This window comes from Lagenorhynchus albirostris, chromosome 5, assembly GCF_949774975.1.
Source record: "Lagenorhynchus albirostris chromosome 5, mLagAlb1.1, whole genome shotgun sequence".
Taxonomy (NCBI): Eukaryota; Metazoa; Chordata; class Mammalia; order Artiodactyla; family Delphinidae; genus Lagenorhynchus; species Lagenorhynchus albirostris.
In genome coordinates this window covers 88642269-88665061 of record NC_083099.1, presented here as the reverse complement: position 1 = coordinate 88665061, position 22793 = coordinate 88642269, and positions in this window count along the sequence as shown.

Genomic DNA, 22793 nt, shown 5'->3' with positions numbered 1-22793 from the left:
AATGGCCATCATCAAAACCTACAAACAATAAATGTTGGAGAGGGTGTGGAGAAAAGGGAACCCTCTTGGACTATTTGGGGGAATGTAAATTGATACAGCCACTATGGAGAACAGTATGGAGGTTCCTTAAAATCTAAAAGTAGAACTACCATATGACCCAGCAATCCCACTACTGGGCATATACCCTGAGAAAACCATAATTCAAAAAGAGTCATGTACCACAATGTTCATTGCAGCTCTATTTACAATAGTCACGACATGGAAGCAACCTAAGTGTCCATCGACAGATGAATGGATAAAGAAGATGTGGCATACATATACAATGGAATATTACTCAGCCATAAAAAGAAGTGAAATTGAGTTATTTGTAGTGAGGTAGATGGACCTACAGTCTGTCATACAGAGTGAAGTAAGACAAAAACAAGTACCGTATGCTAACGCATATATGTGGAATGTAAAAAAAAAAAAAAATGGTTCTGAAGAACCTAGGGGCAGGACAGGAATAAAGACGCAGATGTAGAGAATGGACTTGTACACGGTAGTGGGAAGAGTAAGCTGGGACGAAGTGAGAGAGTGGCATGGACTATATATACTACCAAATGTAAAATAAATAGCTAGTGGGAAGCAGCTGCATAGCACAGGGAGATCAGCTCCGTGCTTTGTGACCACCTAGAGGGGTCGGATAGGGAGGGTGGGAGGGAGGGAGACGCATGAGGGAAGAGATATGGGAACATATGTATAACTGATTCACTTTGTTATAAAGCAGAAACTAACACACCATTGTAAAGCAATTATACTCCAATAAAGATGTTAAAAAAAAAAGAGAGAGAAGAGGGAGGAGATACAGGGATATATGTATAGCTGATTCACTTTGTTATAAAGCAGAAACTAACATACCATTTTAAAGCAATTATACTCCAATAAAGATGTTTAAAAAAAAAAAGACATCAAAATTGGTGAATTTTTAATGTAGCCATTTTAATATTGAAGATGGAAGAAAAAAGCAACATTTTTGTTATATTATGTTTTATTATTTCAAGAAAGGTAAGAACGCAACTGAAACGCAAAAAAAAGATTTGTGGAGTGTATGGAGAAGGTGCTGTGACCGATCGAATATGTCAAAAGTGGTTTGCGAAGTTTCGTGCTGGAGATTTCTCGCTGGATGATGCTCCACGGTCGGGTAGACCAATTGAAGTTGATGGCGATCAAATCAAGACATTCATTGGGAACAATCAACGTTATACCAAGCGGGAGAGAGCCGATATATTCAAAATATCCAAATCAAGCGTTAAAAATCATTTGCACTAGCTTGGTTATGTTAATCGCTTTGATGTTTGGGTTACACACAAGTTAAGTGAAAAAAACCTTCTTGACCATATTTCCACATGCTGTTGTCTACTGAAATGTAATGAAAATGTTCCGTTTTCAAAACAAATTGTGACGGGCAATGAAACATGGGTACCGTACAATAACGTGGAATGGAAAAGATCGTGGGGCAAGTGAAATGAACCGCCGCTAACCACACCAAAGGCCGGTCTTCATCCAAAGAAGGTGATATTGTGTATATGGTAGGATTGGAAGGGAGTTCTCTATCATGAGCTCTTTCCGGAAAACCAAACGATTAATTCCAACAAGTACTGCTCCCAATTAGACCAACTGAGAGCGGCACTAGACCAAAAGCATCTGGAATTAGTCGACAGAAAACGCATGATCTTCCATCAGGATAACGCAAGACCGCATGTTTCTTTGATGACCAGGCAAAAACTGTTACAGCTTGTCTGGGAATTTCTGATTCATCCACCGTAATTCACTAGACATTGCACCTTCAGATTTCCATTTATTTCGGTCTTTACAAAATCCTCTTAATGGAAAAAAATTCAATTCCCTGGAAGACTGTAAAAGGCACCTGGAACAGTGCTTTGCTTTAAAAGATAAAAAGTTTTGGGAAGATGGAATTATGAAGTTGCATGATAAATGGCAGAAGGTAGTGGAACAAAAGGGTGAATATGTTGTTCAGTAAAGTTCTTGGTGAAAATTAAAAATCTGTCTTTTAGGGCTTCCCTGGTGGCGCAGTGGTTGAGAGTCCGCCTGCCGATGCAGGGGACACGGGTTCGGTTCGTGCCTCAGTCCGGGAAGGTCCCACATGCCGCGGTGCGGCTAGGCCCGTGAGCCATGGCTGCTGGGCCTGCGCGTCCGGAGCCTGTGCTTCGCAACGGGAGAGGCCACAACAGTGAGAGGCCCGCGTACCGCCAAAAAAAAAAAGTATCTTTTATTTTTGCTTAAAAAACTGAAGGCATTCTTTGGCCCACCCAATATATTCATAAGGGATATTAGTGTGTAGTTTTCTTTCTTGTTTTATCTTTGTCTGGTTTTGTTATCAAGGTATTATTAGCCTCATAGAAAGAATTGAAAAGAGATTTTCCTCTTCAGTGTTTTATAAGATTTTGTGAAAGATGTGCTCTAAATATTGGTAGAATCCAACAATGAAACCATCTTACCTGGAATTTCTTTGTGGCAAATTTAAAAATTACTAATTCTATCTCTTTATAGAGATAGAATATTTTGAATATTCAGATTTTTTATTTCTTCTTGTATCAGTAATTTGTGTCTTTCTTGGATTTATTCATCTAGGTTTTCTAATTTTTTGGTGTACAATTACTTATAGTATTTTTTATAATCATTTTTATTCCTGTAAATTCAACAGTAATATTCTCTCTCTCATTCCTGATTTTGGTTATTGTGTCTTCTCTCTTTTTTTCTTGGTCATTCTAACTAAAGGTTTTTCAATTTTATTGATCTTTTCAAAGAACTAACTTCTGGTATCATTGATTTTTCTCTATTGCTTTTAAATTATCTATATCACCTATTTTTGCTCTAATCTTTATTATTTTTTCTTTTGTTTGATTTAGATATGCTTTGTTCTTTCATTTCTAGTTTCTTATGGTGGAATGTTAGATTATTTCAGACATTTCTACTTTATAGGCTTTTATAGGTAAAAATATCCCTCTAAGGGCCGTTTTAGCTCATTCTACAAGTTTTGGTATGTTAAAATTATTATTTTTTTCATCTTAAAGCATTTTCTAATTTTCCTTGCGATTTTTCTTTGACCCACTGGTTATTCAAGACAGTATTTTTTTAATTTTCACATATTTGTGAATTCCTAAATTTTCTTCTTTATTTCTAATACTATTCAATTTTGGTCAAAAACATACTTTGTATGATCTTAATCCTTTTAAATTTATTGAGACATGTTTTATGTTCTAATGTATAGTATATCTTGGATAATGTCCTATATGCACTTGAGAAGAATGCATATTCTGTTAATAGGTGAAGGAGTCTATAACTGTAGAGTTTATAGAATTATAGTTGTATATTAGATATAGATGTAGATGTAGATATAGATATAGATGTAATTGGTTAATGATGTTACCCAAGTCTTCTATTCACTTGTTGCTTTTTTGCCTGGTTGTTCTATACATTATTGAAAGTTGGGTAGTGAAATCTACTATGATTGTGAATTATATATTTCTCCCTTCAATACTGTCAGTTTTTGCTTCATCTTTTTGATATTATGTTATTAGATATATGTTTATAATTGTTATGCCTTGCTTGTGGAATGACCCTTACTATATACATTGTCCTCCTTCATAGGTATTAAAATTTTTGCTTTAAAATCAGTTTGCCTGACATTAATCATGCCAATGCAGACCTCTTTTGGTCACTGTTTGCATAGTATATCTCTTTTTTCATCCTTCTCTTTCAACATATTTGTTTCTTTTAATCTGAAGTATGTTTTTTATAGCTAGCATATGGTTGTATCATTTTTTAAACTATTCTGCCAATTGCTACCCTTCGATTCTCAGATTAGTGTATTCATTTATATTTAATGCAATTACTGGTAAGGTAGGACTTACATCTGTCATTTTACTATTATTTTCTATATGTCTTATATCTTTGTTTCTCTCTTCCTCCATTACTGCTTTATTTTGTGTTAAATAGATCTTTCCTAGTGTACCATTTTAATCATCTTGTGTTTGTTTGCTATGTTTTTTAGTTATTTTTTTAATGGGAACCCTAGAGATTAAAATTATTATCTTAATTTAAAGCAACCTAGTTTGGATTTGGATTAGTGCTAACTTTGTTTCAATAGTATATAGGAACTTTGTTCCATAATACATCCATTCCCTCCACCATCTTTTGTACATATGTATGTATGTATATAATATGTGTGTGTATGTATTTTCACTGTTTCCATCCTTTTTTATTAGTTGAAAATAAACCTAACAAACAGGCATATGCTACATATGGCTGACCCAATGGAATATTTTTGTGCTATCTCGATTGTTGGCAAATATGCCATCAGGTTGTTATCTAAGCTAATAGTTTTCACTGTTTCCATCCTTTATTATTAGTTGGAAACAAACCTAACAAACTGGAGGTGATGACATTCCACAATCCCAAGAGGTAAGGGAAATAGCTTTGCATTTTGTCCCTGTTTTAAAAAATTAAATACATCTTAGCAAAAGTAGATTAAAAAAGAAAAGATGAGAGCCCCAGATGTCAGTAGGGAGAGGGAGGAGATCCAGGGGAGCAACAGGCCCCCTGTACCACAGTCTTCCTTGAATAAATGTTCCTCAAATTTTTGCAAGCAAATGTTTGCTAATTTACAGAATTCCAAAAAAGCTGTGTTTTTGTTGCTTTTTCATATGAGAAGATATATGAGGGACCTCATTCTGCCCTTCCAGAAGTCCTACCCCTAGAGACATTTTAGGGAATATTTTAATGTAACCTCTTCTTGTATATGTATAAAGGCAGTTGTTAGGAACAGTTTAATGTCCAATACAGTATGAGTCACAAATACAAGCCACATATATTAATTTAAATATTTAGTGGTTATGTTAACATAAGTAAAAAGAAACAAGTGAACTAAATTTTAATAAGCTATTTAACCCTCTATAGCCAAATTATTATCTGTTCAACATGCAGTCATTAGAAAACATTGAGATACTTCATGTTCTTTTTTTCATACTAAGTCTTTGAAATCTGGTGTGTATTTTAACATATCATAATTTAATTCAGACTAGCCATATTTAAAGTACTCGAGAGCCACATAAATCTAGTGACTACCATGTTTTAGAGCACAGTTATGGAACATACTACTTGGGTTAATCACCATTCTGCCAGTTGCAAGCTGAATTACCTGTGCTGTTTACTTATTTGTGTCTCCTTTAAATTTTCTCAACTTGTAAAATATGAACTTAAAATGACTTTTACTTTACAGTTTGCTTGTCAAACTAGGGCTTGTTAGCCAAGCCTAATTCACTGTGTGTTTTCATAAAAACAGTTTTATTGGAATTCATCCATATTCATTCATTTATGTGTTGCCTGTGGCTGCATTGAGCTACAATGGCAGAATTCAATAGTTGAGACAGAGGCTATATGGCTTGCAAAGCCTAGGATATTTATCATCCAGCCCTTTATATAAACAGTGTGCTGGATCTTCCTTTATACAGTTGTAAGGATTAAGTGATTTAACACATGTAAAATACTTACAATAGAGGCCAATATGTAAATATTTCTCATATATTAGCTAAAATTATTATGAATAGACACAGCCTAAGAAGAAATGTATCTAATATGCTAATACTTTGCACCTGAAAATACTGACAGTAACAGAAAAGAAGTTTTTCCCAATTAACATAGTTAGCCAAAGTATGTTGTTCTTAACTTTTCATGAATTTTAAGATAAAAGCAGATATAATAGTTTTTATTTGGGGGCACAATAATCCTCATAGTGTAAAGCATATTAAGAAACTATATTATGCCAATACATTCCAAATTATGGTTCTTTTTACCTAAAACAATTTTTTGGCATTTTCTTCACACCTGAGTTTTTTCAATGATAAAATGAAAGGCTAGCTATAGGAGCATCTTACCAAATTTTCCATCCAAATCCTTGATCCATGAGATGCTACATATGGCTGACCCAATGGAATATTTTTGTGCTATCTCGATTGTTGGCAAATATGCCATCAGGTTGTTATCTAAGCTAATAGTTTTCTCACAGCAGCCTGTTCTTTAAGGGGGAAGAGGAGTCTACAGGAAGCTTGTCATGAGGGAATTTCCAGTCTTGATTCCATGCAGTACTTATTGTCATTAACTCCCAGTAGTTGTTAGTCACAGAAGGTAACTTGTTTAATTAAAACAAACATCATATGAAATACATGTTAGAACTACATTAACAAGTAGCTACTTCCTTCTCCCTTCTCATTAGGACAATTTATTTATTTTTTAAAATAAATTTATTTGTTTTATTTATTTATTTTTGGCTGAGTTGGTTCTTCGTTGCTGCATGCAGGCTTTCTCTAGTTGCGGCGGGGGGGGTAATCTTTGTTGCGGTGCGCGGGCTTCTCATTGAGGTGGCTTCTCTTGTTGTGCAGCATGGGCTCTAGGCACGTGGGCTTCAGTAGTTGTGGCATGCAAGCTCAGTAGTTGTGGCTCGCGGGCTGTAGAGTGCAGACTCAATAGTTGTGGCGCATGGGCTTAGTTGCTTCGCGGCATACGGGATCTTCCCGGACCAGAGCTCGAGCCCATGTCCCCTGCATTGGCAGGTGGATTCTTAACCACTGCGCCACCAGGGAAGCCCAGGACAATTTATTTTTATGTAAGTTCCAAACTGATAGAAAACTTAATTGAAGTCCACTGGTTGTTTGTATCCTCTCCTATTTCTGTTATATACATCCAATGTTTAACCAACGTTAGAGAGTGCGTACTCTGCCAGATGCTGTGGCACACACAAGTTAACAACTGAGACTTTGTTCTCTAGGAGTTAACATTAAACAATGGAGTATAATACAAAGCAGTACCAGTATTCAGTACCAAGTTAAAGCAGTCATATTGTGCTGTGGGACAACAGAAGGAAAAGAGGCCAGTCTGATTGACAGGGCCTGAAAATTCTGCACGGACATGATGCCCTTTGATTTGAGCCTTGACTGATGACTTGGCATTTCCTGGCTTCAAAACAATCCCAGGTGAATTAAACCTTAAGAAAACTGTATCAATATATAATATACCCAGGAAAAGTCCGTAAGTTTAGTATGAATGAGTGATGGAATAGCCAAATACAGGTAACAGTCAATGAGTTTAAAGAAATAAGATGGGGGACTTCCCTGGTGGCACAGTGGATAAGACTCCATGCTGCCAATGCAGGGGGCCTGGGTTCGATCCCTGGTCAGGGAACTAGATCCCACATGCATGCTGCAACTAAGAGTTCACATGCTGCAACTAAGACCTGGTGCAGCAAAATAAATAAATAGATAAATATTAAAAAAAAAAGAGAAAGAAGATGGTACAAATGAACCTATTTACTAAACAGAAATAGAGTCACAGATGTAGAAAACAAACTTATGGTTACCAAGGGGAAAGTTGGGGGGAGGGATAAATTGGGAGACTGGGATTGACATATATACACTACTGTATATAAAATAGATAACTAATAAGAACCTACTGTATAGCACAGGAAACTCTACTCAATACTCTGTAATGACCTATATGGGAACAGAATCTAAAAAAGAGTGGATATATGTATATGTATAACTGCTTCACTTTGCTGTACAGCAGAAACTAACACAACATTGTAAATCAACTATAGTCCAATAAAAATTAGTTATAAAAAAAGAAATAAGAAAGGATTGTTTATGGAATATTTCTCATACTGTATTAAAGAGTTTTGATCATATATTGTAGGAAAACATGAATCAAGAACAGGTTTTCAGCTAGGAATAAAATATATTTTAATCCTCAAAATTCTTTCCAATGGGTGATTTTTAAAAAAGGTACAAATTGATCTTTTGGAAGAGGTAAATTTCCCTTTACTTCATCTTTAGGTCTTAGTTAGAGGGATAGATATTTCTATATTTTTAGGAAAGAGGAAAAAACTTCTGAGTCTTCATAGGAGTAAACTCTCTCCCTTTATTGTCCTGTTTAATATTCTCTATAATGATTCTGTCTCTGATTGAGTCTTTGTCTCCTGAAGCTGGTACAATAAGACAGGCTGAGGTGACCTAGTAGAGGAAGCTTAAACCTTTTGCTGTGGGGCTTAGGGTAAAAACAGACCCCTCTTTTGTTGTCCTATTTGTTCTTGGACTTATTGGAGCAGCTAGTATTTCAGTGTGAGCTTGGAAAAGAATTTCTCAAACTCACCATTATTGATATTTTGGCCAGATAATTCTTTGCTGTGGGGAGTCTGTCCTATGCATTATAGAATGTCTAGCAACTTCTATGACCTCTATCCACTAGATGCCAAAGCTCTCCCCAGTTCTGATAACTAAAATATCTTCAGGCATTGCCAGATATCCCCTGGGAAAGGAAAATTGTTCCCAGCTGAGAACCACTGGCTTAGAGACAAAGCAGGACAAGGAGGCTTTCAGTCTGTTGGGTTCTAAATAGGAGTCCTGTCTCTTAATGGTTCCTCATAATCCAATTAAGTACACAATGCATATACATTAATGAATGTGGTTTTAAAACTTATCATAAAGATTATAGGGCTTCCCTGGTGGCGCAGTGGTTGAGAGTCCGCCCTCCAATGCAGGGGACGCGAGTTCGTGCCCCGGTCTGGGAAGGTCCCACATGCCGCGGAGCGGCTGGGCCCGTGAGCCATGGCCGCTGAGCCTGCGCGTCCGGAGCCTGTGCTCCGCAATGGGAGAGGCCACAACAGTGAGAGGCCCGCGTACGGCAAAAAAAAATAAAAAAATAAAAAAAAATAAAGATTATAAATTTTCCTACAGCATCCTCTCTTCCAATTCCCATTAGAAACCTTACACTAAGTAGCCCTTCAAGAATTCAGATGTCGCTCTTTTATTTAGTGTAATTTATTCTTTAGTGCAGTGTTTTTGAGATTCAAGGATTTTTTTGAATGTTCCATTTGCACACATGGACACTATTTTGATTCATTGAGCTGTATGTCTATCCTTAAGCCACTACCACACTGTTTTGATAACTATAGCTTTTTAGTAAGTCTTGAAATCAGGTAGTGTAGATCTTCCAATTTTGTTCTTCTTTTCCAGAGTTGTTTTAACTATTTTAGATTTCAAATTTTTCAATAGAAGTTTTCATCATTAACTTGTCAGTTTCTTCAAAAAGACTGTTAGGATTTTAATTGAGATTGCATTGAATCTGTAGTACAATTTGGGGAGAATTGTCATTTTAATAATATTGACTCTTCTAATCTATTAACAAGGTATATATATCTCTATTATTTAATTTCTTTTTGCAGTGTTTTATAGTTTTCAGTGTACAGGTATTCCGTATCTTTGGTTAAATTCATAAATATATATATTTTTGATTTGTGTGTAAACGGAACATTGAAAAATTCATTTTCTAATTGTTTATTGCTGATATGGAAGGAAAAAAAAAGAATTCAGATGTTGAGAATGCTAAGGTCATAGGTTACTGCCAAATATAATAATCTTATTTCAATTCAATTTGTAATTTTAACTCTGTTTATTTCAATAATACAACAGACTTACGGTTTAAAATGGTTTCTGGTTCCCTGTCACCAAAATAAATAAATAAATAAAATTGGAAACAATTTTCACTTACCAATAATTCAAGTTGGATTGAGAGAAAATGTAGATTTAACTTATGGCATAGAGTGACTGTTGTTCCTGAACAAGAGGACAATAAGAAACTTTAAAAACCTGGGGTATATGGCATCACAAGAAATTGCTCTCTGAGGGGAACAAAGTAGTATTTTCATCCTCCTGGTCCATCTAAAGCAATTTTCTTTCTTTTACTGAGAGAGAACTGTAGAAAATAACTGAGTAGAAAAAGGCTAATTCAGGGTAAAAATAATGCTCTTGGGGGATGAAGGAGGGTAGTGTGTAAATAAGAGCCCTAGTAATTGGGTATGGTGGAAATTATATTATTTAATGTACAAATATAAGCTAAAAGTGTATGTTTTCATAATTCAGCATATCAGAGAGCCAACCTTCGAAATAGAAGGAGATGTCATGTCATTATAGCAGACACATGTTAGTTTCTGGGAATTGAATGGGCTGCTGTACACAGCACCAACCTCCACTGGTAGATTTTAAAAGGAGATTTGGCCATGACAGACATGAACAGAAAGCTAGGCCAGGATCAAGCTGTACACCCTGTACTTGTATGCTGACCTAATGAAATCTCACTTTACCAATATCAAGCAAGGGGCATAAAAAATTGAACAGAACAAAGGAAAGAAGAGAGCATCCACTAGAGCTGAATGCAGAATATGCTGCTGAAAATGATCTAATACACAATTCATAACATTGACTGACTACTTCAATAGAATTCAGTGAGGTGAGGCCACTAAGAATTAATGCAGGAATCCATACGGAGAGACAAGACTAAGCTGAAAAGACAACAAAGTAAGAAGAAAACCAGGTGTATTAGAAAGGATGATAGCCTAGATAATAAAGAATACCACTGGGGGACTCCAGCTCCTGCTTACGATGTAGAAATCTGGAAAGAGCATCATTCCCACCCTAACAGCATGAAAAACCTGGATACTATACAAAATCACATTTTCTTTAAAGAATTGATGTCACAAAGTAACGAAATACCCTGAATCCTATGTAAAAACGGGTGTCTTCATGGAGAGACAGAACACCAGTGGTGGCTCAACACCAGAAAAGTGAGTAAGAAGAACTCAGCTGTTGTAAAATTTTTTAATTATTTCTGAAAAAACCGAGACTGGGCTACCATTGTGTGATTGGCACCCCTAGAAGCCACAGACATAAGGAGAGTTTGCACCTGTTCACAAACTGCTGCGCAGACCTCCACTAGGTAGTCACAAGGAAGATTGGGGTTGTTGTGGAAGACTGGAGAAAGCTCCCCTCAGTGGTGCAGGCCTGGTAGAGGGGAGTGGCTGCTGCTATAGAAAAGGCAGAAAGCACTACAGAGAGCATTGTCCCCAAAGAACAGCAAGCCCTGTCATCCCTGGGGGCACAGGAGAAAAACCTTTGTGCCTGGGGGAAGGGAAATGAAAAAAAACCTTTATCCTTAGAGGAGTGGCAGGATTATGAAATTTACATAGAAAGATAAAGAAACTAGAATAGCCAGAACAGCTTTGAAAGAAGGACAACAAAGGAGCTTTCAATCTACTTGATATCAAAGTTTACTGTAAAGCAGCATTACTCAAGATAGTGTGGTATTGGCAAAGGATTGGAATAGATTAAAATAGAATATTGGGATAGAATAGGAAGTTCAGAAATAGGCCCACACTGAATAGGGTTAATTTTCAACAAAGGTTCAAAATAAACTTGGTGGAGAAAGGATAATCTTTAAACTGTTACTGCTACTACCACTGCCAGTATTGTCTAACGTTTATTGATTTTTGATTTGCACTACGGTAAACCATTTACATGAGTTATTTGACTTAATCTTAAAACCTGTTTTCTTTATTTAATAGATAAGAAAACTAAAGTTTAGAAAGGTCATATTATATGATAAAATCATAAAAATAGTAATTGGCAGAGTTAGAAAATATATGGACATATATTCTTACCAAGTAAGAATTGAAAGAAAAAGAAGAGCTTTAAGAAAGATGGTCATGGTGCAAATAGATGGGTGATTAGTACTAAAATCAGTAATATTATAACAAATTTCAACCCCAAACTAGTTTTAAATTTAAAAATAAATTTTATAATAGAAAATATCTAATGTAAAATGTACTAACACTAAATGTAAATAGACTAAGCATTCAAATGAAAGGAAAATGACAGTAGAAAATAAATAACCACTCCAAATTAAAATCTCACTTTCTCTAGTTTAGATTATGACCTTGTAATATATATTTAATATATATTTCCAGTGGAGTTATTGGAGTTAATTTCCTTTTTAGTATTCTTCCATTTCACATTTTTCTTAGCTATTTCCTCATGTATTTTTTCAGTATACTGTTTCAAAAATTTAACAATTTCCAGAACAAAAGATCATTGGGATTTTTATTAGAAGCATATTTAATTTATCATTCAATTTGGAAAGAATTGGCCTTCTTATTTTTTGGTGTTTCCACTTAAAACAAGTTTTGATTTCTCTTTAGTGTGTGTTGCACAGTTCTAGTTACTGATATTTCTTGTGTTTTCTCTTGTTTTAGGTTTTTATTATTATTGTTGTCATTGAAAGAAATTTATATCCTAATTTCTGTGCTGTTACAGAACTATTATTGTATTAAAGACCTCTAGAAAATGGTTCCATTATTAAAATATTTTAATGTCATACTTCAATAGCACATTGGTTTCATTTTACCATAAAGTCTACAACCAAGAGCCAGCACATACTGATGACATTCGAACCTACATCAACTACTGACTGAATTCTCTGATGCTACCTTTGACTAGTAATTAACTCCATTTTCAATGAGAACGTATTTTAAATTCTTAAAGAAAGATAATGAGTATGTTTTAAATTCTGAGAAATCTCTTCCTACACTCCTTACACAGTACTTGAGAATATACAGAAAACAACTTTTGAAAACATTTTCCAAGTGTGTGCCTTTTATATTTTTTCAGATGGATTTCTTAGGTTGGCTTTTGTGTGGCATTTGAATACTGAGCAACATGTTCTTTACATTTTCCTTTACATAGAGCAGTGGAGTTTTCTCTCAACAGCATTAAGTCAGCAAGAGAGAAAACTACAGTCCATGGAAGTACTTATAAGACTGCAAGGGAAGTTCAGTCAAATGAAATGTGACCCTTGAAAAGCTTGAATATTCTGAGCTTTCATCTAAAAAACAAAGTAGATGAAATTCACAGTGACACAGCAAGTTGAATCCCAGGGAAAGAGAATAATTCAGAGTTCCCTATTCCTGCCAAAGGCATTCTTAAAGAGCTGTTTCCCATCTTTTAATATTTTGTTGTTTTCAGGGACATCTATCTTTACCCCAAAATGAGGTCACTTAATGACTATTTATTTAGTCACCCAGATTCAAATACAGGTTTCTTTGAAAGAAGATATGTTTTGCCTCATTGTGCTGTTTAGGATGGCAGCAGCCAGACTTTGAAAATCTCCAGCTCTGAGCCACTTTCACAAGGCTACCGACTGCTCATCCAGAATGGGGTTCCTGCCAAAGAGTGGGGTTAGGGGACTGAGCAGGAATCACTAAAGATAATTACCATAGTTCTACTACAAAGACCCAATTGTGTAGGTGTAGAGTGTGTGTGTGTGTGTGTGTGTGTGTGTGTGTGTGAGAGAGAGAGAGAGAGAATAAGATAGTGATTGGATTCAACTGTAGTTAGGAATTACAAGCCTTGCACCATAAAGTCAATTTTTGCCTTCTAGAGTGAAACTCATTATTTTATTTAGCTATCCAAACAGGAAATATTTTTCTTCAGTGTGTTTAATCATGCTTCAAGAATAGTTGACAAAAAGATACTATGTACGATCAATGAGGTCCATGAATAAAGAAAGGGTATTCACTTTATTTAATTACTCAACCAATGTTTTGAACATCTGTGAAATACAAAACATGATGCTAGCTGTTGTCCATACAGGTGTGAACATGACAGGAGGTCAGACACTAAACAAATAATTCAAAAGTGAATTATGCATTTGCAATTTTGGTAAGAGTCATAGGGAGGAGAAAGACAACAAGGGGACCTGTTACAGGAGGCATCTTTTATTCCCTCTTAATAACTCGTGTGTGTGTGTGTGTGTGTGTGTGTGTGTGTGTAATCCTGGATGCCAGTCAATAACAAGCATCTTGTTTACCATGCCAGGGGTATGGCATCTGACATGTTGGAGGAAAGAGCAGAAAAAGACATCAGCTTGTCTCTTTTTCTGCACTTCTAGGATTATTGTGTTACTTCTTGTGCTGTTTACTTTTGGATGATTAAGAACTGCTTTAAAGTTCGGAGTCTCTATCAGAATTCCTAATTCTGCACTAATCTGGCAGTTAGTCAATGATTTCTCTAACTTGGGATGCAATTATTCAAAATAAATAGAAAGTGTGGTAAATAGGGAGTAAGAGGTATAAACTACTAGGTATAAAATAACTAAGTTACAAGGATATAATACAGCACAGGGGATATAGTCAATATTTTATAATAACCTTAGAGTATAATCTATAAAAATATCAAATTACTGTGTTGTACACCTGAAACTGATGTAATATTGGAAGTCAACTATACCTCAATAAAAAAAATTAAACTGGAAAATAAATAGAAGCTGTGAAACAACTAATCTGTGTCCTGGTTCTGGAGGATAACCGTGAAGTTTTGCTGGCATGCTCTGTTCTCCCTTAGAATGACTGAAAGTAGAATGGCCTCTGTGGTCCGTCGTCTCACAGAGCAGCTTATTATACTGTTCCCAGAATCATGGCATTTAGAACAATGGGCAAAGTAATTTTGTATGTTAGATATAATTTGGGCATGATATTTTAGGATGTACATACCCATGTGGGTTGCTTAAAATGCTGAAGTAAGTCAATGTAGCGTTATTTCTCAGGACCTGAGAGATTATCTGGTAAATATGACCTTTTTTTCCTAGGAAAAAAAAGACGATCGCTATTAGACAGATTAAATGACTGACTTGACATCAAAATTGTGTCATTTACAAGGACAACTTGATTTTTTGGTTTGTATTTTGTTTTCGGACTAAATAAGCTCAGTCCTTTCCAACATTTCTCTTACTAACTCAAAAACATCCTTTGATAAGAATAAAATGTTAATGTATAAAATCAAAATAAGTAAGGAGAAGCAAACATTCTGTTGGAAATAATCAATTTTGCTTGCTTTTTTTTTTTTCCTCGCTGCTTCTTAGGGCTGCAGCCATCAAAATTTCCTCCTGGAAAAGTGAATTCTACAGCTTTCAGCTTCTGCTCATTTTCTGAGTGTTGCTGTTCTTGGTTTCATTAGGGAGCATTTGGGGAGAGAAGCATATCTGGCAGTGGCCATTAGGCTATCACTAGCAGAGTGGTTAGAGACAACAGATGAAATGTTCTTATTAGCATTACAGCAGCTGCACATCATACCATCTAAGCCTAAACTGGAAGTCTACAATTCATCCTTCTGGAAAATACACATGCACGTGATTGCTGAAGTGACAGATACAATTAAATCTCCAACAGCAGGTGTCTGGTGGGAAGGGGCTGGAAAGTGAGAACATGGCTGTGGCCAATGATGCTGGGTTGGACGTTGTAGTTTAAAAAAAAGCAACTAATCTTTATCTGATTTTCTATGTCAACTCTTTTGTTCCTATGGTACCAGAGATGAAGGTTCAGTTTCTCTCACGTTAGCTCTTACAGAATTTTATGTTTTCTTTGAAAGAGTCAAATGTCCTAGGAATGACCAAACTTGGGATGGATGTAACTGCCTTAAATTTGGAGTTTTTTACATCCTGTCATTGTCTAAACTACCGTGGCTGCAAAATATGATTTGGCCATGCAGTTACCTCATTTTACTTCTTTTTCAAGTCCACTGCCATCTTCCTAGTCCTGGTATATGAATTAAATATAAAGCTAAACATTCTCTGTAATAGATAGGTTCAAAAACTCCCATGAAAATTTGACATGTTTTTAGAAAACTCTTCCAGACTCTAAACCAACACTTTGACTTATTTTGTTTTGAAATTCATTCACAGGTAACCATTGTTTTTTTTTCTTACTCTGTTAATACTTCCCTTAGAAGATTATTTAGTTTGTTTAGAAATTTATTTATTTATTTAATTTATTTTTTGGCTGCGTTGGGTCTTCGTTGCTGCGTGCGGGCTTTCTCTAGTTGTGGCGAGCAGGGGCTACTCTTCATTGCAGTGTGCAGGCTTCTCATGGTGGTGGCTTCTCTTGTTGTGGAACATGGGCTCTAGATGCGCAGGCTTCAGTAGTTGTGGTACGTGGGCTCAGTAGCTGTGGCTCACGGGCTTTAGAGTGCAGGCTCAGTAGTTGTGGTGCACGGGCTTAGTTGCTCCACGGCATGTGGGATCTTCCTGGACCAGGGCTCGAACCCGTTTCCCTTGCATTGGCAGGCGGATTCTTAACCACTGCGCCACCAGGGAAGTCCCAGGAGATTATTTTGATAATTAAAGAAATATCTAAAAGAGTTCCCAGCATGTAGTAGGTGTTTGATGATTGACAGCTGTTGCCTGGAAAATGTGGAAAGATCTGGATTTTACTTTAATGTAAACCTGGGTTGATAGTATATTTCCACGGCTTGTGAGCTATGCAGTTTTAGTGATATATCCTAGCCTCTTCAAGCATCAATTTCCTCTATGAGTAGGAAATAAAACCTAACTTACCATGATAATTTGAGGATTGCTGGTAACATCTCCAGCAGAAGTGGGGTGCTCTGTAAATCATAGTGATATCATCATCACCATCATCATTCTTAGCTGCTCACTTCAGGATCCTGAAATCTTTGAATTGTCTGTTAAAATACGTTTTCTTAGTTTTCCACACAAGAAATTAGATGGTAAACTCAGAGCCTTATTTCGAGTTTGAAATAACTAAAATCAGTGGAAAACAACACGGTACAGGGATTATGGGCAGGACCCCTGGAGAGAGAAAACTTGGCATGAGTGTGAACTCTAGGCCCAGTGGTACAAACTTGAGCCGGAAGTATCAGGCTCTAAGTCTCTGCCCCTATTCTAAGAAAAAGAGAGTTTTTCTGTATTAATTCACCAAATATTTAAGACTACTACACATGGGCCTGTTCCATGGCCTGGGGATATATGACATAAATTTCCCCTGTCCTCATGGACTTTACCTGGGGAGAAATGGACAATAAGCCATCAAATGCATGGTTAGCTTATTTGTTTTTTAATTGAAACTATGAATGCTACGAAGGAAAAGTACAGAATGCCGTGACAGCATTTAATGAGCACCCAACCTAGCCTAGGAGAGCACTGTGGAATATAACAGTACTTTCTGCAATATAGTCATGAAGATTAACTGTTACAATGAGGGAGGATTAGTGAGGATTAGCTGTTACAAAGTGCTTAGCAAGATGACCTGGCACAGGATAAGGGCTCAGTAATTGTTTGCTATTAAAGCGATGCTTATTGAGGTCCTAATGGATAGTTTGCACAGGAATGAAAACTCTAAACAAAAAAGTGTGAGTTAGGTTGCAAAACTTGTCCCCTATGGATTATACAATCCCACTGAAGACACAACAGGTCATATAAATATGGGACTAAATGCCCAAGCAGTAACCCTCCAGCAATTCATATTAGGCAAATTATCAATGGGAGTGATTGAAAAATGATCCCAGAGGAGGTGGAACTTAATCTAGGTCTTAAAAAAAGAGTAGGTTTTGTAAAGTTGGAGAGTATAGAGAAGGGGTTAATATTAACGTGGGCCTTCACTCTTTATTCCCTATATAAGTGAGATCGATTTAGATATATCACTTGGTGGGTGATTCTGGATTGGTGCAGCAGTTCCGTGACGTCATCAAGGACCAAGGTTCTTTCCATACTCCTCCATCACTCTCAGAGTGTTTGGGATATCTCCCAAACAACAAAGCAACAGCACCTTCAAACACACACAAGTAGCTTCAAAGCCAAAGCCAGGGGGAAAAAAAAAGGCTTTTATCCCAGCAGCCATATTTTTTTTAAGTCAAAGAGGAAAATGTTTTCCATAAGTACCCCCAACAGATTTCTTCTCACACATCATTGGACAGAAAGGATTGCATGATTGTCCCTAATCCAGCATTTGACAAAAAAAGAATGAGAGTACCATGAATGGATCAGATGGACCATGATTCATCCCTTTATAGGGCCTCTGGTGTTTAAGAACAACAGAAACAAAAAAGAGCTCTTCAATCCAAGGACCACAGGGAAAGTTGCCTCCTTGGGCAACTAACAGCCACCCTTCCTCTCCCTCATCCTTTATATGCAAATTCTCCTCTCATATTCGTCTCATTTAAGATCCCAAAGAAGAGCTCATTCGTAGTGTATTACACCCCTGCTCCCCACAAGCTGACTATATATGCTCCTCCAAGAAAGACGCGGGTTCTCCTCCTTCCTCTCTTACCCACAAGATACAATCAGCTAGAATTTCTTCTCAAAGAGCTTTCGGGTACATGATGTTACATAGGAGAAGTCTGAGAGAGGGAACACATGGGTGGAGCCGAGGAAATCTTTTACAGAGGCATGTGATAAAGTCAAGGACAAGAGTGCCTGACTGTTGTAGACTTAGATCCAGAAATTTTCTTGGAGGAGTGATAATTAAATAGCCTATGGCATCAGGAGGACTGGTGAGACAGTGAGCACAGACTAAAAATTAACATAGTGATGGGCTTCCCTGGTGGCGCAGTGGTTGAGAGTCCGCCTGCCGATGCAGGGGACGCAGGTTCGTGCCCCAGTCCGGGAAGATCCCACGTGCCGCAGAGCGGCTGGGCCCGTGAGCCATGGCCGCTGAGCCTGTGTGTCCGGAGCCTGTGCTCCGCAACGGGAGAGGCCACAACAGTGAGAGGCCCGCGTACCGCAAAAAAAAAAAAAAAAAAAAAAACATAGTGAGACACAAACAAAAATGTACTTATTGTGTAAAAACATTGGTAATTAGCCAGGTGTGCACACCCCTTCCACTGATCACAGATTACCACTCAGTACAATATTTGATTGTGCATGTCATGAAATATGATTTTGATTATCTTCTTTGCAAGTCTTCCTAGTCTTATCATAGGAAATTCCGCATACCTCTGTGTTTTGTCGTCGTGGTGAGCTGCCTACACAGCAAGTCCATCTGTTCACAGCATTAAACGTTTAGAAGGTATATTTGTAAAACAAGAACTGTTATTCCCCTGACCCTCTAAACTGAGGTTGTTCTAGCACAGCACAGCATATGGTACGAGTGAATCCAGTAGGGGGCATGGAAGCTGGGAGTTCACAGGCAACATATAAGCATAACTATGATGCAAGAAGCAGAAAAACAGAAATGGGAAATTTCGAACATTTTACAGAGAAGAGAGAACTAAACGTTGTTAGGAAGAAAGATTTAAGAAGTTAAAGACAGAAGAAGAAGGAAAAAAAGTTCAGGCATTTGTAGAAACTGAATGAATTCTGGCCTCGCCGAGTAGTTTCATTTCTGTAGCTGTCATGCTCTTCTGTGGCGGCCAGCTACCAACTAGAGAAAAGCTCCAGTTACTTCTCATTTTAATATTTTACATTTTTCATAAGTTGCCGTATATTTAGCATCTAAAACAATGGCCAGTCTTTTGTGTCTGAATTTGTGCCAGAGGCTAACGAAAAGGAATGGCGGAGTGAATCCCCGGTATCGGCAGTGGAAGGAGGGCTGGGGCATGTGCGTTTCATAAAGAGAGTTGAGTCCCAACATCCTAGGCAAATTGGAATAGTCTTTGTTTTGGTCCTTCTTCTTTGAAGTATTTAATCTGCCCTTGTGCTGTCTTCTCCTCTTCATCAAATACACGCAAGAGTCAATTGCTCAGGACTATGATCTCTGCAGTACAGTGTTTGGTTCCGCTGAGAGAAATTAGAGGATCAAAAGTAATGGGACAGGTATTTTATAAAGGGGAGCAGAAAGCAAACGAGGCCACTGGAAATCACGAAGCGTCACGTCTTTCCCAGTGCTTTGTGGAGATTTGAAATTTTAATCCAGGGTGACTTGTTCCAAAAGACTTGGGCACCCTGCATAGCCCAGGGATGGTGGTGGAGAAAGAGAAGGGCAGGATCTAGAGACTGGAGCAGTCCCCACTGCCCAGTGACGCCAGTCCCTCAGGGACAGAGGTCACCACCGCGCTGCCCTTATGAGCTGGACTTGCCACAGCGATGTAGCCTCACTTCCCTGAGGCTGGGCACTGGGTACCTAGGGGTGAGACCATGAAGGTATGGGAGTAAGAGTGACTTCTCTGAATTCTGAAAGTGTGTTTGACCCTGCATGAGAAAAAGCAAGTGGGTAGCATGTTTTAAACAAAAGTACAGAAATAACCTTCAGGCACTCAGGTAAGAAAGAATCAAGGAGGAAAACCCAAAAGGCAGAAACCTAACTATTGCAGGCTCTCTTCTGTCTGCCCAAACAGTGAGCACCTGTTGTTTATTTGAATGCCGATGTTTGAACTTGCCGACGTTTTTATAAAACTCATGCTAAGATTTGATAGCACATTTTAGTGTCAGAGTAAATTCTGGGAAGGAGACTTTGTTATGGTTTGAGCCATACAGGTGTGGTTTGCTTTTTGAAGCATTCTGTCTAGCACCTCGCATGTTGGTACTTCATATTTACATGTTAAAAATCTGTTGCCATGTACCTGGTCTAAATTCAGACTGATATCCATGAATGCACAAGGATGGATGGAATCGATTTTAAATCAGTGAGCCAAATTGCAGGAATGTAAGCTAAATATGAGCTGTCATCCTGCAGAGTTGGCTCAAGAAAACCAGGTCCTTAAGAAACAGCGTGTGATTTCAGTGGGTCATCTGGTGAATAAATAAGCTACTGCTGCTTAAATATGCCTTTACAATACACCTGACAGTAAAGGGGAGAGAGACAACTGATGCTCTTACAAATAAAAACAGCTACTGTCAGAAAAGGTGAGATATCCTGGCAAGTCAGTGTCCGTTCTGCATCCTCACATGGAGCATGTATAGCAGTAGTTTGCTAATAATAATAATTTGTGTGTATTGAGCAATTACTTTGTGCCAAGAAGTTTACATTGATTATCTGGTAGAATCCTCAAAACATACCTGTGATATTAGTACTGTTAGTGTCATCATTTTACATATAAGCTAACTTATAAGGGTGTCCAAGGTCACAGAGTCCTTCAATGATAGAGCTGTAATTTGAATGCAGGTATGTCTAACCTGGAGCCAACACTCTCAACCACTAGGGTAGGCGAAATAACTAGAACATCTCCTGGCTTTTGCTGAATAGTAATAAATGCATAACCTGTAGTGCCTTTGCTTTTTCTGTACATATCACCTGCACTTATCCATACCAGAGTCCTGACAGATGGGTGAAAAGATTTATTGACTGTAGTCATTTAGTGAGTGTCACCAAAGCAGACTTCTAGGTCCTTTGACTCTGTATCCATGGTCATGCCTATACTCCACTCTGTGTATTAGTCTGTTCAGGCTGCTATAACAAAATACCACAGACTGGGCAGCTTATAAACAACAGAATTTTTTTCTCATAGTGCTGGAGGCTGGATAGTCCAAGATCAAGATACCAACATGGCTGGGTGAGAGCCCTCTCCTTGGTTCATAGCCAACAACTTCTCACTGTGTCTTCACTTGGTGAAAAGAGCTGTAGAACTCTCTGGAGCCTCTTTTATTAGACACTAATCTCATTCATGAAAGTTCCACCTCATAACGTGAGCGCCTCCCAAAGTCCCCATCTGCTAAATCCCATCACCTTGCAGATTAGGATTTGAACATAAGAGTTTTGGCGAGACACAAACATTCAGACCACAGCACGCCTTAACAGACCTAACCAATGCTTGTAACAATTCTGGCAATTTAGAATAATATTTAATATGATCTTCTGCCCTTTCTTCATTCCAACTGGAACACACTGTAACTCACACTTTCTTACTAATATAAAGCAAGGTATATTCTCTTTGGTCTGGAACATTCACACTGCTTGCTGACTTTTCAGAATTTCAGAATCAAACACCTCTACTCTATCCTTTCTAATGAAAGCAAGTTAAAAGTATTCAATTTAAGTAGTTTAAAGATAATACTGACTTTCAGATGGATTGCCAGGCTCTTTGAGGGCCAGGAAAATGTCAGAGAAATCCTTTGTGCCCTAGTCCCTTTCCCCAAGTTTGATTAGATAAAAGCAGAGGCAACTGCCCTTTCAGTTACTATTCCCACCGTAGCCGCTTGAGATATTCTTCAAATTCTCTGTTGTTATATCTAAAATAGCTACCATGTCTGCTAACCAATAATTCATTTTAACTACATGGACTAAATACTAAACGACTGTCTTGAGGGTCTGAAAGCAAACTACTAGATCAGGCTCAACCAATTCTAATTTATTTTTCCAAAGGTCACAAGATTTTTCAACCAATAATAAAAGTAAAGCTGCCAATGTGGTTCTATGGCAGTAACAAAGAACATGGTGATTTAGGAAAATAAGTAAAATTAGTATTTCCGAATGGCCAAGGCATGGCCAGGTATGGAGGGAGAGGAAAGAAAGGGGTAGATCATGAAGGGCCTTATGTGCCAAGATTTGGGATTTTAATATTCAAAATAAATTTACAGAGAGGTCAAAACATAAAAAGATTTTTTTAATTCAAGAAAAAATAAATAAATTTTCAGAGTGCCAGTTCTGCTCCAGGGTACCATTTGAAGCATGGAATACACACCAATTACCATGACAGGAATGATTCCTGCCCTCACGGAGATTAGTGTCTCACAGACAAGCTATACAATAATCCCCAAAGGGGAGGCATTGGCAGAGTTTCACATAGGTAAGTCATGGTATCAGTTTTACTCTAATTTTTCAAAAATCAGCTCTCCAAGCCTAATTTATTTTCTTGAATGGAGTAGTGAAGGTGCATGAAAAGCTTCTAACAAAACTTCTGGATGTTAGAAAGCATAATCAAAAATCATCTTTCCCTGTACTTGTGACACACAAACAAGAGGTGGCTTGGTGGCAGTGACCCTGTGGGTGGTGTTTGCACGCCATACGTCAAGCTCTTCCAGGCTCAGTTGGGTCAGCCTCCTCGGGGGAGCCATGAAGTCCTTGGGCTTTTTGTTTAGAAACAAATGCAACGGAATCTACAGAATATTTGCCTGTATAAAACAGTGGCTTTCAGAGGTTTTAACCTTTTTCTAAATGCTGACATTGGGGGATGCTTTGGAACTAC